The sequence below is a fragment of the Cygnus olor genome, chromosome 4, assembly GCF_009769625.2.
Source record: "Cygnus olor isolate bCygOlo1 chromosome 4, bCygOlo1.pri.v2, whole genome shotgun sequence".
Classification (NCBI taxonomy): Eukaryota; Metazoa; Chordata; class Aves; order Anseriformes; family Anatidae; genus Cygnus; species Cygnus olor.
The window spans coordinates 63,067,592-63,084,723 of NC_049172.1; positions in this window are offsets into that span (position 1 = coordinate 63,067,592).

A 17,132-nucleotide genomic window follows, 5' to 3' on the forward strand; every position below is an offset into this window, starting at 1 on the left:
GGAACCCTGAATGAAGTTGCAAAAAATGTGTAGGGATGGACCATTAAGACTCTTTTGTGTCAGTTCAGGTTAGGAAGGAGAAATCTCAAAGCGACTAGCAGCCAGAGAGGAGAAAGAGGTTAAGAGGTGAGACAAAAGCAGAGTCTTCAGGGAGCAATTGATTTCCTTGCATTCATTTTGTTTGTGTTTTTCCATCAGTGGGGAATGTGCAGAAGTCCACCTGCAGTTCTGATCAACTTTACATGACTTTTTCAGTCTGCATACTAGAGAGGTGAGCGTTTCTGACTTTCAGCAACAGAATGGAGGGGAATTCCATGTGGACTGTGAGATTGCACACAAAAGTATCTGAAAGTGTGCATGGTGGGAAATGGGACAAAGACTTTTGGATCCAGTTCACTTATAAAACGTTATATATGCAGCAGCAGAGAATTCTTCATTTGGGGATGGGGGGTGGGGTAGCTGAAAGACTGAGGGTCATAAAGGTGAACTCCAAAGGCTTTCTTTATAATTAGATTTTTACCCTTTTACAGATCACTTTTTGACACATGAGAAGCTTACATATATTGGAGAGTTAAACCCTAAATCTAAAACATGAATTAAGCTAACCAAGAAATAATGATTAAATGTTAAGTTGTCCTGCTAGGATAATTATCTCCACATTTAAAAGCTAGTCCTCTATATTTCTTATTGTTATAATCACTTTTTAAGCCCCCAAACCATTATTCATATACAGTTAAGCCTCTAAAAGCCAACTGTGGAAATCAGATCTCATTGTCTGAAAAATATGGACCAAGATACCTCATCTACTATTTTCCATATCATCCTAGTTCTTCCTACAATGAAGGAAAGATTTTAAAAATATATTGAAAAATTATATGAATTGTAAGGAAACCAAATGTTAGATTATGCAAATTTTGAATGGGAAGTTAAATCTTTTCAGTTTCTCCATTTCTGACTGTTGCAGAACAGAATGAAATTTTAAGTGGAATGATAGTGAAAATGATCCGCTATCTGCTTATTTTTGCTTAACGCATTTGAAACTAGTGTACCAGATCTTACAGTCCTTGCATTTGGCCCAAGCTGAAGTCTTCCATTTTCCCATATTCATCCATCCATCCCCAACAGACATATTTTTACTGTTCCTAGCAAATTCCATTAAGATCCTTTTTTTTTTTTTTTTTTTTTTCATGAAGTCCTTCAGAACCTCAGCTCAAAGTTGATCTTAACAGTAGCTGTTAATTCCAGGAATAACTTGCAAATGCTTCTGGAGATACTTTAAAAGAAAGCAGAACAACAAAACCTCTCTGAATTGAGTGTCTCTCAGATATATTTGGTATGAAGTGTCTTTGAGGTATCTTATCGGATATGACAATTTAATTGAATCTGTAGAGTAACCAAAGGGGTCCACCATTCACCACAGTCAATTATAAAGAAAGTAGGGTATGGATATCAATAGGCATCTGTCATCATTCTCTTTTTCTGTACTTCATCTTCCTCTTTCCCCCAGAAAGTTTCCTATTTGAGATTAACATCAGTGAGATGTAGTTATAGAATGAATGTCACTCCCCTTGTACATTTTTTATCTCTGATATTTTTATATCTGATATTTTAAATTTTGAATGTTTTTTGTAAGTCATTAAGACTTTTACTTTCAAAACTTGAAAATAAGTTTGCCTGAATAATAAAGGTCATCAGTGTAAGACAAAATGTAAGACTAATTTATGTAAAATTAATTATTACTTTTGAACGTGTACTTGAATGCTTTCATCATATATAAATGCATTGTTTCTACACAATTCCCTCCCCATGATGATCTTGATTGAACTACAGCACAGACAAATACTTATTCTGTCAAAAGTTCTAAGACTTTTCTGTTCATCAGTATGTAGCAGTTGCTGATTAGCTCTACAGTAGGTTTTATTGTGGTGTTTAACTAACTGCCCATTCCATGGTGGTCTATGCTTTTCAATGACAAATGACTGCATATAATTTGGGTAGTATATCATTAAGACAAGGAAGGACATTTATGTTTTCCTGTATGTAATGTAACTGTGAATGCATATTCACTTTGGGGGAATTATGTGCTTATTATGACAAATAATACATTTTCAAGTATTTAAGATTTTTTTTATTTTTATTTTTTATTATTATTATTATTATTTTTTTGGAAAGAGTCTCTCCTCTATGTATATATCGAACGTATTGCTGTGACACAGCATGAAAACTTATGGTATAGTTATCTAAAAAAACTTGTCCACTCCCTATAACATGTTTAGATTGCTTTTTTAGACTCTATAAAGTTTTAGCTAGCACTAAACATAGAACTTCATTCATCATCACACAAGCAAAAGCTGCCAAAGGAAGCCTACTCTTCCTGAGCTAAAAGTGGCAATACTCCAATATTGGCAGAAATCAAATGAATCATTTCCTGCTTTTAGTTTTAGATAAATAATCAAAAAAGATTGTCTAGATTCTGATCCAAAAGTAATTTTTCATAGCAAGGAATAAGACTACAGCTACAAAGACTTTAAGTGGGGAATGTTCTCCTGTTAGTTACTTGACTGGAAAGGCCCTAAGGAACCTATAGTTAGATCAAAATACCAAAATCCAATTTAAAATAAAATGTTAAATAATCATATTGGCTTTTAAGTAGAGTAAGATGAAGTACATTCAAACAGAGAAGTTTGGAGATTTCGTTTGCTCTTGTTGTACTAAATAAATGTAGTCGTACAGGTGCCTGTAGGATCTACCCTCTCTCTGGTGGAGATAGAAGGCAGAGAAGGGTGCTGCTGACAGTGGAAGGTGGTGATTGCGGTGAGCTACATATTCAGGAATTGTCATCTGAAACTTTGTCTTGTTCTTTCATTTCTTCCTTTTCTAGTATCTCCATCATGAAGAGGGCGTCTGGACAGCTGGTGGGAGAAGAGCAGGATGCTTCTGGTTATGTGTGATAGGGGGAGACCTAATTAAAGGGGTTAGAGAAGTAGAGGATGAAGTAACCCTGGTACCACAAATGGAGACTGAGAAATAAACAGAAGGAAATTGGCAGGCTAAGACATGAGACCAGAGGACAGAGGAAGAGAATAGTAGTATCGCATTGGCAGTATCAGAGAAGTGTTGAGAAGGTTTGAGTTGAAGGAATTGCTAGAACTGTGCTGGGGACAAGGGTGAGTGGGGTGGTGAGTGACATAACAGATGAGACAAGAATCACAGAATCACAGAATCACAAAATCGAAGGGTTTGGAAGGGACCTCGAAAGATCATTGGGTCCAACACCCCTGCCAAAGCAGGCTCCTTAGAACAGTCCTCTTCCTTAGAAGAGGACAGGCGCCATTGCCTGTTAGAGCCCTCGTGAACCTCATCCCTCTTCTGGATTTATTTAATAGCCACAAATAGCATGCTTCTTACCCATTTATTATACCTGCCTGACTTAATGGATGATGACCTCTTAATATGAACTATGAACATGTATAAGATCCAGCCGTCACCAAGAGTTGCTTCTTTGGTCTCTATGGGTGTTTCTCACATCTTTACCAACTGTCCCGTGGGAAGCATTACAGATGTCAAATGGCTCTTTCATATGATAATTTCCTACTTTCACAACAAAACACCTCAGTATTTTTTTTAATAGCAGTGTATAATGGAGTCCAGTTTTGCAGCCTGGCATAACGTGAGCTCTAGTGGAGCTTGGGTGCACACACAACAGTAACGTTGATACGAATCATGTACTTATGATAAGAAAGTCCTACAGTCCATGTTGCTCCTATCAACAGGGATACAAAAATCACTGTGCAGCTGGGATTCTTTAGTGCTTACCCAACTTTGAAAATAAGTTTGCTCACATCTGGGTAGTCTCCTACTCTCTTACGGGAATGCTCTGGGACTGGAAATGAGACTTCTCAGACATAGCAATGGAGTGAATCTAGTTATCCTCACTCAAGATAGGATCTGAATCATGAAATATTTCTCTGTAATGATTGCTTCAGTGGCAGAGCAATAATTTGTGTATGTAATATATCAATTATATAACAGATTTGTGGCCAAATCTAGATTTTCAGTTTAGGATTTGATTTAGAACAGAAATCTATAACACTGTCTTTTCTGAGTGTATGGTCCCGAACCCCAAATCACAAGATTATCAAGTCTGAAGGGAATGTTTCTCTGAGATTTTGTTTGGATATGAATGATCAATCTAGAATCCAAATAACAAGGGTATTCTTGGCATAAGGCAGTTGTGGTACTTGCAGTTGAAACCACTTAGAAATATGACAGAAAAATGACTTGATATATGGTTTTGGATCATTTCAAAGAGTAAAAGGTGTGATTGGCTGTCATTTCTGGAATATAGAGTGCTATTAACTCTTTTCATATCACCAAGAAACAGAAGCATAGTACTGCATCTTTGTAATTTGTGTAATCTCAGCACTAATTTGAAATCAGCGTCAATTTGTAGATGCCAGGATGTTTACAATCTAACTGTACCACTAGTAAATACTAACATTGCCAAATCTGGTGATTTTATGGCTAGCCTTTTGACATCTAATATTCTTAATTCCTGGGCTTCTAAAATTAAGTATTACATAAATAGGTCATTTTATTAAAAAAAAATAGTAATAAAACAATGCCTTAATTATTGGTTGAGTGTCTGCTTTCATGGTTGCAGACAGAAGTTTAAAACACGACCATATTGCAGACTAAGAATAACATAACAAGAGTCACTTTCGTTTTAAATCTGAAGTGCAAGCCAATCTCTTAACTTTTGAGGTCTGACTTGTTGTCGTTAAATGTTTGGGATTGGCAGTACAGACACAGACACAGACACAGACACAGATTTCTAGGTTGGAAGAGACCTCAAGATCATCGAGTCCAACCTCCGACCTAACACTAAGCACTCCACTAAACCATATCGCTAAGCTCTACATCTAAACGTCTTTTAAAGACCTCCAGGGATGGTGACTCCACCACCTCCCTGGGCAGCCCGTTCCAATGCTTAATAACCCTTTCGGTAAAGAAGTACTTCCTAACATCCAACCTAAAACTCCCCTGTCGCAACTTTCGCCCATTCCCCCTCGTCCTGTCACCAGGCACGTGGGAGAACAGACCAATCCCCACCTCACTACAGCCTCCTTTAAGGTAACTGTAGAGAGCGATAAGGTCGCCCCTGAGCCTCCTCTTCTCCAGGCTGAACAAGCCCAGCTCCCTCAGCCGCTCCTCGTAAGACTTGTTCTCCAGACCCCTCACCAGCTTGGTCGCCCTTCTCTGGACTCGCTCGAGCACGTCCATGTCCTTCCTGTAGCGAGGGGCCCAAAACTGAACACAGTACTCGAGGTGCGGCCTCACCAGAGCCGAGTACAGGGGGACAATCACTTCCCTAGACCTGCTGGCCACATTGCTTCTTATACAGGCCAGGATGCTGTTGGCCTTCTTGGCCACCTGAGCACACTGCTGGCTCATATTCAGCCGACTATCAACCAATACTCCCAGGTCCTTCTCGGCCAGGCAGCTTTCCAGCCACTCATCTCCCAGCCTGTAACTCTGCTTGGGGTTGTTGCGCCCCAGGTGCAGGACCCGGCACTTGGCCTTGTTGAACTTCATACAGTTGACCTCAGCCCATCGCTCCAGCCTATCCAGATCCTCCTGCAGAGCCTTCCTGCCCTCGAGCAGATCGACACACGCACTTAGCTTGGTGTCATCTGCAAACTTACTGAGGGTGCACTGGACGCCCTCATCCAGATCATCGATAAAGATATTAAAGAGGACCGGCCCCAGTACCGAGCCCTGGGGGACACCACTTGTGACCAGCCTCCAACCAGATTTGACTCCATTCACCACAACTCTCTGGGCCCGGCTATCCAGCCAGTTTCTAACCCAGCGAAGCGTACGCCAGTCCAAGCCCCGCACAGCCAGTTTATTGAGGAGAATGTTGTGGGGAACGGTGTCAAAAGCCTTACTGAGGTCAAGGTAAACCACATCCACAGCCCTTCCCTCATCCACCAAGCGCGTCACTTTGTCATAGAAGGAGATCAGGTTCGTCAAGCAGGACCTGCCTTTCATAAACCCATGCTGACTGGGCCTGATCGCCTGCTTGCTCTGCAAGTGCCGTGTGATGACCCTCAAGATAATCTGCTCCATGAGCTTTCCTGGCACTGAGGTCAAACTGACAGGCCTATAGTTCCCCGGGCCTGCCCTCCGGCCCTTCTTATAGATGGGTGTCACATTGGCTAGCCGCCAGTCAACTGGGACCTCCCCCAATAGCCAGGACTGCCGATAAATGATGGAAAGCGGCTCGGCCAGCTCCTCTGCCAGTTCTTTCAGTACCCTCGGGTGCATCCCATCGGGCCCCATCGACTTGCGCACATCCAAGCTCCTTAGCAGGTCGCCAACCATTTCCTCATGAATAGCGAAGGCCACATCCTGCTCCCCATCCCCTTCCGCCAGCTCAGGGCACTGGGTATCCAGAGAACAACCGGTATTGCCGCTAAAGACTGAGGCAAAGGCGGCATTAAGCACCTCAGCCTTTTCCTCATCCTTAGTAACCAGGTTTCCCCTCGCATCCAGTAAAGGATGGAGATTCTCCTTAGTCCTCCGTTTCGCACTGATATATTTGTAAAAGGATTTTTTGTTGTCTTTAATGGCAGTAGCCAGGTTGAGCTCCAGATGAGCTTTGGCCTTTCTAATTTTCTCCCTGCACAGCCTCGCTACATCCTTGTAGTCCTCCTCAGTGGCCTGTCCTTTTTTCCAAAGATTATAAACCCTCTTTTTCCTGCTAAGCACAAGCCGCAACTCTCTGTTGAGCCAGGCCGGTCTTCTTCCACGCTGGCTCATCTTTGGGCACGTGGGGACGGACCGCTCCTGTGCCGTTAAGATTTCCTTCTTGAGGAGCGCCCAGCCTTCCTGGACTCCTCTGCCCTTCAGAACCGCCTCCCAAGGGACTCGGCCAACCAGCGTCCTGAGCAGCTCAAAGTCAGCCCTCCAGAAGTCCAATGCAGCAGTTTTACTGGTCCCCTTCCTGGCCTCGCCAACAATAGAGAACTCTACCATTTCGTGGTCACTCTGTCCAAGATGGTTTCCGACCACCACATCTCCCACCAGTCCTTCTCTGTTTGTGAAGAGAAGGTCTAGCGGGGCACCACCCCTGGTAGGTTCACTGACCAGCTGCATCAGGAAGCTATCTCCCACACTCTCCAGAAACCTCCTAGACTGCTTTCTCTGTGCCGTGTTGTGTTTCCAGGATATATCCGGGAAGTTGAAGTCCCCCACGAGGACAAGCGCCGACGATTTTGCAACTTCTGTCAGTTGCCTATAAAACTCCTCATCCGTCTCCTCATCCTGGTTCGGCGGTCTATAACAGACCCCGACCAGGACGCTAGCCTTGCCGGCCTTCCCGCGGATCCTAACCCACAGGGATTCAACCTTATCATTCCCAGCCTGGAGTTCCACAACATCAAAAGATTCTCTAATGTAGAGAGCCACGCCACCACCCCTTCTGTGCTGCCTGTCCCTCCTGAAGAGCCGATAGCCAGGCATTGCAGCACTCCAGTCGTGGGAGCGGTCCCACCACGTCTCCGTGATGGCAACCAAGTCGTAGCCTTCCTGCTGCACGATGGCTTCCAGCTCCTCCTGTTTGTTACCCATGCTGCGTGCATTAGTGTAGATGCACTTCAGCTGGGCCATCGCCTTCTTCCCCAGCCTAGCCATTGTTTCCCCCGGCACGGCTCCAACAAGCCTTCTTTGAGCCCCGTCCCCCTTCTTGCCTAGTTTAAAGCTCTCTCTATGAGCCCCGCCAGCTCCTGGCCTAGGATCTGTTTTCCCCTTGGAGATAGGGACCCGTCTGGGGCCATCAGGCCAGGTGCCGAGTAAAGCTCCCCATGGTGAAAAAACCCAAAATTTCTGTGCTGGCACCAGCCTCTGAGCCACCTATTAACCACGTGAGCTTTCCATGTCCTCTCCGTGCCTCTCCCTTCCCCCGTAGGGATAGACGAAAACACCACCTGCACTCCCGCTCCCTCCACCAATCGTCCCAGCCCCCTATAGTCCTGTTTGATAGCCTTCAGGCTTCTCTTTTCAAGATCATCACTGCCAGTACTGTACTAATATGCTTTATATCAAAATTCAGCTTCAGAAAAACATAACTTTTACTGTCTAGAAGTTTATAGAGCTAGAGGCTACAAGGATATAAGGCAGGGAAGGAGGGACAAAAATGATGGTTCCTTCCCAAAACAAATGCCTTCAGGACCATTTTTGCCCAAGGAGCTACAACCTGAAGGAGCACCCAGGTTTCTGTCTTATGTCCTGGCATAAAGTTCGCCTGACATGGTGATTATGCGTATGCAGAGTGGTCATTCTATCACTTCCATGCTGTGGCATCACATCTGGCTCCATGGGGAAGCACTGAATGCCCTGAAACTACCTTCCCTCTGGGCTCAGCCTGGGGCTGTGGGTGAACAACTTACTTATGCCCACAATAATGAAGCCCAGTGTCTTCCAACATAAATATTGCTTCTTGGTTACTAATATAAATAAATGTATTGCACATCACATTTTTGGAGAAAAATGTGCAAGACCAACATTTCTGCAGTTGAACGGAGAGGTCCTCCCTCTCTTTCCCTCTAGCCCTCATGCAGGCAAACTTCTACTTGAGTCACCAGGAATTTACATGACTAAAAATTAGAGAAGCACCCACTACCCAACAGCACTTCATTTTGATAAAACTTTTTATTTTAGAGTAGAACAACCTTGGTAGGTTTTTTTTTTTTTTTTTTTTTTTTTTTTTTTTTTAGCTGTAAATTCTGTAACCTGTAGCTCTCTGAAGGGAAAAATGAATCACTTGTTCACTAAATGGAAAATTAAAGAAGATAAATAGTGTAGTTAAGAGTGTGATTTATTAGAGTTCACATCCTACTGTATGTCCACAAGTTCTTTTAATACTTTGAATAGAAACAAAACTTGGATTCATGCTTTTCCCAGTGAACTTAGAAATATTTTTATTTCATGAAGTTTTACATTCCCTTCTCATTTCATTTATACTTGCCTTAATTGTTTTCTTCATAACTGCTATAGATGACAGTGCTGGGAAGAAAGAGACAAAGAGAGAAGGAGAAATATTTGTATCACTAGCCTTTAAAAGTCAAAAAACTGTTTTCATGTTGAGAATGGGACTGAATTATCTTCTCACATCCAAAGCTAAATCTGTGTTTATAAAGAATCAGTGGTAGATCAATATTAACACTTTATTGTTTGGATTTTATTAAATGAATCACTTGAAGATGTAAAAGTGTGGTCATGTATTTTAAAGAATTGACACCTCTCATATGTGTGATGTAGTAAGCATTTTAATAATAGTGTTTTCTCACCCTAGTTGTCTAAGATGATGTTGCAGATCACTTTTTTTTTTTTTTTTTTTTTTTTTACATTGGTGGAAACCAATGTGGTTCCATTGTTGTTGATTTTTGTTTTATTTTTAATTTAGTTATTTCTTTTCTGGTTTTGCACAAGGTGTTGATTTGGGATGTGGTATTCTGAAGCTAAAAAACCAAAGTCTCAACTTATGTCATGCTTCTGGTTTCAAAGTTTGTGTGTGCAGGGAAGGAGGTTTGAAAATGCCTTAGGCTAAAATTACTCCTTCTGCCTTTGAAAAGGGGAGTGTTTCACTGAGAATAAACTCTATACTTTGTGCTATCTCCTGAACTGTTCCTGAGCAGCATCTGGTAGATCCCAATACTGTGCCAGGGATGAGCTATCAGGATAGATGACAGTGTGATAAGACTGAACACACAGAGAAAGCAGTTTGGATCTGCTACTCTCAAGCAGATCCAAACTCTTCAAGGTACCAAAAATATCTAATTTTTTTTTTTTGTAGATGACTTTAAAGACACTCACATGTGATCAGGACTGTTATAGCTTAGAGGGGTATGGTCAAGCAGTGGCCCTCTTTCATTATTCACACATAGGTATGTCTTTCAGATGTTTAGAAAACCTGGATGGAAACTTACTGCTATTTCCCACTTTTCATATATTTCTTTTGATAGCAGTATAGCCCAGAAAGTGAGAACTGGATAAGGATTTAAACCCACCGTAGAAGTGCCTAGTTACCGTTCTTTAAGTAGTCCAAATAATTCTCTTAGGAAGGAAAATCTAGTAAACTAGATCTTTGAGTGTGTAAATCTGGTATCCATAAATAAATAAATAAATAAATAGTTGTTGCTCTGTTGTTGCTCTGAATTTATTAGGGACAGAGATTGTCTACAATCGGCGTGGCAGTATTTGTTTTGGTGTTTCTGGCATGGGTCAGATATGCACCTTTAGGCATTTCCAGTGTATGATGCTCTGTTTATTTCTACACAATTGTTTCCACAAAGTGTTTTCATAATAATAAAATCAGCTACTGTTTATCAACAGCACAGCTAGTTTGAACTGTGACTTTGGCAGCTCTCAGAAGTTATGTTTTAAATGAAGAGTGCTGTACACTTGTTATTTTTGGTTACAAATGGAATCATGGCCTAAGATAAGGTATAGCATGGAAAATCTGGAAATTAAGGGCTTCTGATCTGTAATCAGTAGGCTGGAGCTATTCTAACGTACCCCTTCATGTATGTCAGGTCTCATTATGAATTCAACATCCCATCTAAGGATTATCTGCAACAGCATAAAATTAAATTATGGACAATTCTTGGCTTCTTAGAAGGTTTCTCATTTTCTTAGTGCATGTTTTATAACCTGTATTGTGTTCGTAAATTAGTAAGCAGTTGTCCATAGCTAGAGGCTGAAAGAATATTAATCAGAAAACATATCTGAATGAAAACAGGGCGAGCTATGGTAATACAGTGAGAAACAAAAAATATAAGCCAGACAAGCCAGAACAAAATGGACTTGTCTGCATGAGCAAAACACAGATCTTCCAGCTCTGATCACATATGAACCATCTCTTTGTAATATGAAAATGAAGGCAGGATTAATGGAACAGCATAATTCTACTAGGATACAAAAGCTATTTGGTATGGAATAAAAGATAGTCTAAACAGATTTTTTATTTTTATTTTTTGAAAACTATCTTTCTCTAACCATATAACATGGCCTATCAGAGACAGAAAAGATGACACAAAGTGATTAAAAGAATATCTCCCAGAAGAACGTGGTCTCTTTCTATTCAAAGGTGTGCCGAGCATCAGAGGACAAAGCATAACAAAGATGAAATCCACCATTACTACCTACTAATTGATGTGAGGTGGAGCAACCATACATGCTGGGAGCCATTCTAAGAGCTGGAGAATAGGTATAAAAAACCTAAACTCAAAACCAACCAAACAACCAAACAAAAAAGACCTAAGTGAAATTAAAGGAATTTAATTTGAATTATAAACCTGAAAATACTGAAATTTGTGGAGAAAAGATCAATGACTGAGTAGTTGGTGGATATAGCGGTCAGACAGGAATCTGTGAATCTGAGGAACACATAATACAGTATTGCTAGCCTGAAAGCATTCGCAAATCATCAGTCAAGTCTGGAATGTCATGAGTTTAGGGATTTTTTGATATAATGAATATAAAACTTGTTTTGTCTTTTAAAGGTTCAAAATCAAGGCATTTTAAGTCACATTTTTAAAAGGAAGTTGAGAGCCATAATATTATGTTTGAAAAGAATGAAAGCTTAAAGTCTTATTTTACTCAGGAAAAACAAAACAAAACAAAACAAAAAAACCTTTGAATATATTTGTTGGGTGACTTGAAATAGAAGTCAAAATTTGGCAACGTAGAGATAGATTAATCTGGAAAGTACTGTAGCTGAGGAAAACTGCTGGCAGTTGGTATGTGAGAATTTGAACATAAGGTTATTTCATTTTTGTGAAAACAGCAATAATCATACACGGGGCTGAAAAAAAGCTGTAATAAGTTTTGATTTCTCATATTTGACTAATTCACAAATAATTCCTGTTTTATGGAAAACGTATTTGTTATTCATAAATATTAGTTTAATTGCTTAGTCCTATAATTTTCAAGAAACCGAGTGAGCTTTTTATTTCAGCTATGCTTTTATCCTGTATGATTTGTCTCATACTATATTTTCCTTCCCTTTAGGAATAGAAATAGTGACAAGCTGTGTGCTTTTGGTATACATTTTTGTCATGAATTCTAGAGTATCAAAAAGATATATGAAGAAGACTTTAAATAATATAAATCATAAAACAGGCTGTTAGCTCTAATTCTATAAGATCAAAAAGGTTTTACTGGCCTGGGTGACCATGTTTGACTCTGCTGAAATCAGTAGTGATCTAGAGAATGAGGGTACACTACATTACACAAACTTGAGGTCTGGATCAGAAACTATATAATCTGCTTTGCAGTGGAGCCAAAAGCCTCTTAAAACTCTAACTAGCAATGGTTACTATATGAAAGTTTTTATTTTTGTTTAGAATTTAAAAAATGTTGGGTTTAGTTCCCAGTTCAGAGTTTTTTTCTTTTTAAAATAAGTCTTCTTTGCATTCTAAGTTGAGGAATCCAAGCTGCTGAGACTTTTTCATCACCCTATTTCTGAATGCTCAAAATGTTTGCTAAACAATTATATATTTTTTTAAAAGGAAAAAAAAAACACTCCTCTTTTCAGCTGGGGAATGAAATGTCCAGTTTCCTCCTGAAGGGCACATTTTATGGAGAAGTTATAAATCCCTGAAATTAAGTTTGTAATGGAAAATGTGACAAACTCAACTATGGCAATGCAAAAATATATTCTTAACACTTAATGCATAAAAGGCTATATATATGAAAAGTATTTCCAATGTACTGCATGTTTATTACAGATTAAACACTTAGAAATGGAAAAAAACGGCACATACTCCAACTGTTTCTTAAATATTTGTTTAATATAGCTAGAAAACATTGAAAATTGTAGGACTGAAGAGTACTCAGTAAGTGTTTAAATAACATCAAATGCAATAAAATGTTTCATTTGAAATGTTAAGCAGGTGATAAAAATGTCATGTAGAATTACTATTTGGTGTGCTGTAAAATAATATAATTAGGAGAAAATGCATAAGGAAAACTTAATCACCAAAACAAAACTTGTCAGGTGTCTTTGCATTTGTTCAGGTATTCAGTGTTCTGCAGCAGGTCTTTATCTACCTTTATCTACAGCTGAGCTCAGCTGCTGTGGTACATCATGGTGGGACCAGACACTTCCATCCTAACGGGCATCAGGACATGCAAACTGTGCAGCAGCTCATGGCACACATTCCTGCCCCCTTCCAGCCAGACTGTGTAAACGAGGTAGGAAGGGGAATGTTTCCTCCACACCCCTTCTCAAATACGAGCAAGCCAGAGGGGACAGAAGAAGAGAACTGAAAACAATGTAAATCTCCTGCAAGAGAAGGTGGCAAAGAGCAAGAGGTGCTGACAAAGGACATTAAAAGAAGAATATGTCCGGCACCTTTAAGCAGTGATTACGCTTTCTCACTAAAAACAGAAAGGAAAAAAGTGAATTAGAGGGACATATAACTCCTGGGAGGTGATGCTTTTGGTGAGTAATATGGTCTGTCCACTTGTTAGACAAATGGAAAATACGTGTCTTCTACGTGTTGCCTTGTATTTATTTATTTATTTATTTATTTTTATTAAGTTTAGGAAGGCACAGACAGGCTTGAGAGACATTTTAACACTAGGTCCTTAATATAATTTAATGTTTTTTATATAGATTATATCTGTAGGACAACAAGCATAATTTTAGAAACTAAAGTGAAGCAATTGGTATCATCAATTCATATATTCCTTCTATTGCTAGACCTTCTGCAGTTTCTTCTCCACTGACATGCACTGTTTTTTTCTCGTTCAGTTGCCTACGCTTAATCACCCTTTCCATTTCAGGAGGAGAAGGAGAATCTCTTGCTCTTACTTCCTGTCCTACCAGCATCCTCCTGAATACTTGCTCCTGTTTTCTCTCAGAATACTTATTCAGCTACCTTGCCTGTGCTTGCTTGCACCAAAGAGTTACTGTGCAAGGAGAAAGGTCTTTTCTGTTCATTAAATAATAGCCCTAGTTATTATTCTGAGAGCAGGCCTGAGTTGCTGCTACTTCCCCTATCCTTTTCCTTAAGGCATACGATGTTTTCATTGCCCTGCCATTTCTTCTTTCTCCCCAAGGTCGGTTTCATTTTCAGTGGGTATTCTTAGACAAGTCTTGGATTTGATTCAGTTAAAATTACTGTATGTTTGGCCTCTGTATCATGGAAGCACAAGCAAAGCAGCTAAACACTGTGGAAAGTTGTTGTTCTGTGTTTTCCCTGGTCATGCATAAAGTTCTGCAGTGTAGAAGCCCAAACATTTTGCTTTGAATTGAGTCTGCTGGAATGATATGCCCTGTGTTCATATGCTAAACTCTGGATAAAGTACCACTGCTTCTCACTGCTCTTCCCAGTAGCTATCCTTTATGGTGGGATCCAGTCTGAGGTTCAGACTCTGTGTCTAACCCAGGAATGTTCCCAAGTGCTCTTGAATGCATGGAGAAGAAATGCTGGTATATCTGACAGTGAAAAAGAACTCTGTCTTCTCTATTCACAGGTACCCTGAAAAAATTAAATTAGAAGCAGCTGCAAGAATAACACTTTAAAACGGCTGGAAGATGTCTGCACTGCCTAGCTGCATTCCCTCTTGGCCTTTTGGCCAGTAACCAAACTGGGCAAAGCAAACTTAGCTTGAAGGTGACATTTCAGTTCTCAGGCTTGGCAGAGACTCAGTGGTGTGCTACAACTCTAAATTGTTAGTCCTTTCAATAATACTGTGAGTTGTAAAGAAGAGAATACAGGGAGGGGTTAATGGCTTGCCCAAGGACACCACTTGGAACAAATTAACTAATGCTCTTCATCTTTTAAAATTACTCAGGCATGCAGATCAAGGGTTTGTTTTTCTGTCAGAACAGAATGGTGTCATTCTGTACAGCTGTGAAAGACTGTGGTGGCTGCTTGGTGCTGAAGAACCAGACCCTGCTAGGAACAATCTGGAGCACATGTAGAATTGCAGGAATTTCATCATTGGTCAGGTGTTCATTAGTCAAGGCCTCTTCACATTCAAGTTTATCTTCTGTTCATTCTGCTCCCTTCTCCTTTTGTTGGTGAAAAGAAAATGAACAAAGTCCATGCAGAAAAAGTTTCATTTCTGTACTTAATAGTTTTTCTTCAAAAACTGGTGACTTATGAAATATTTCACTTGTGGCAAAAGTTTCCCGCCCTTTAAAAAATGTCTGATGAACTCAGTTATTGCTTAACTAACAGCTATCTTGGTAAATATTTCTCTACTCAAATACTTTTGTGCAGCCTTCCAGTTTGCATTAAGCTAACCTAATTTTCTTTTGGACTCAATTTTGTTTTAAGCTACCAAAAATACAGACACTGGAGTATCATATGCTTTAAAACACTACAGGGAGAAGCAGCAACTTAGCTGTAAATAGATGGCTAGCAAGGCCTGTTTAAAAATTTTATACAACATTTTTTCCATATAAAATGGAGTGATTGACTTGTTATTACTTACAGGCAGTATTTAGGCCTTCTGTATATTTAATATTCTTTGAGAGGAATGCTGGTGGTTTAATGACGCTTAAAGCTATGGTAGAAAAAAATGCCTTCACATTAATTGAACTCTCTAAATGTCTTGGTTTCATTTATTCTCATTATATTTCATATTTTTTGATGATAACAATGGCTTTATATAGAGGCATGTGTATCTGTGAAAGGAGCAACATCAACATATTGGTACTCACATTGTAAACATTTTGGTACAATTCAGGAAATAGAATAGATATTTTATTTCCTTGCTGTCATAAGGAAATTTCTGGCATTTGTAATAAACATGGCAGAGGATTGCAGTGTTTCTACTTTTCTCATAAAGAATATTGGAACTATTAATTGGGAAAGCCTGAAATACGCTGTAGAATTTTTTTATTTGTTTAACTAGAGTGCTAACTCAATGCCCTATTAAAACAATGGTGGTCCTTCCAGGAGTGTTAGCAGGTGCTGACAAAAGCCTTGTCTTATTCATGCGGAGCTTAGTCACCTTAAATGTAACTCGTCAAGCAGACTGAGGTATGGTATATAAGAGAATTTGATATGATTAAAATAGATGCTGTTGGGTTATGACCTCTTAACTCTGTGTTTATTAACATGAATGGAAAGATCCCTACTGACATTTTCTTCATGAGGACTATAATTGTGAATGGAATTAGTAAATGTAAATAAGAATATTGCAACTGATGTAAGAAACACGATAAACAAATGTAAAGCAAAGTAGAATACATTTATTCAACATTTGTTCATTTAATTGACTCCTTATGGAAAATGCTTGTGTAACATGCTGAACAGGTTCTATAAGAGCCAATTTTATTTTCACAGCAGTGGATGAGATATCACTAACCACTCTGAGATACAGAGAAGTACAGAATATAAATAGAAAAGAGGATTTTAGAAATAAAAATATTTACTTTGTGATAGTTTCTTACATGCTTGCATTTCTTGCTTTCCTGATGATCTAGAGACGTCTCTACCCTGGCAATCACAAGATTTGACTTCTGTCATAAACTTGCTGCATGAATCTGGATGAATATAATGTTCAGTGTAGTCTAGGTGACAGAATGACTGAAAACACTTTCATGACTTAGTACTGTTTCCATCATCCATAACAGTAAGACAGATTCATAAGAATACAATAAAATGGAGGTACAAATCTTCTCTGTCTAGACATGCTTAAGGTGACTCAACATCTTTGTTTCCAAACTAGGGATATATAATAATATCATGTTGCTTGCTACATTAAAGGCAATTAATGAATTGATGTCTATTCTCTTACCAAATCTTGAGCAATTTGAGAATCAGGCTTCAACTGCTCACCGCAGAATGAACTAACTTTGGTCAAAATTACCTAATCAGTTAGTAAAGACAACAGCTCCATCAAAAAGTTGTTCTATAGAGTAGGGAAAAAAATCTTTGTATGCTCTGTATAAAAATGTTCATTATACTTTTATTAACAGGTCAGATTAATATGGTTATAATTACTTAAGGTTTAACTTTGGTAGAAACAGAGCTCAATTCCATGTTTTTCATCATATTGGGTGGGCAAAAATGAAATGTTTGTCAGCTGTGCACTTTCCATAAAAC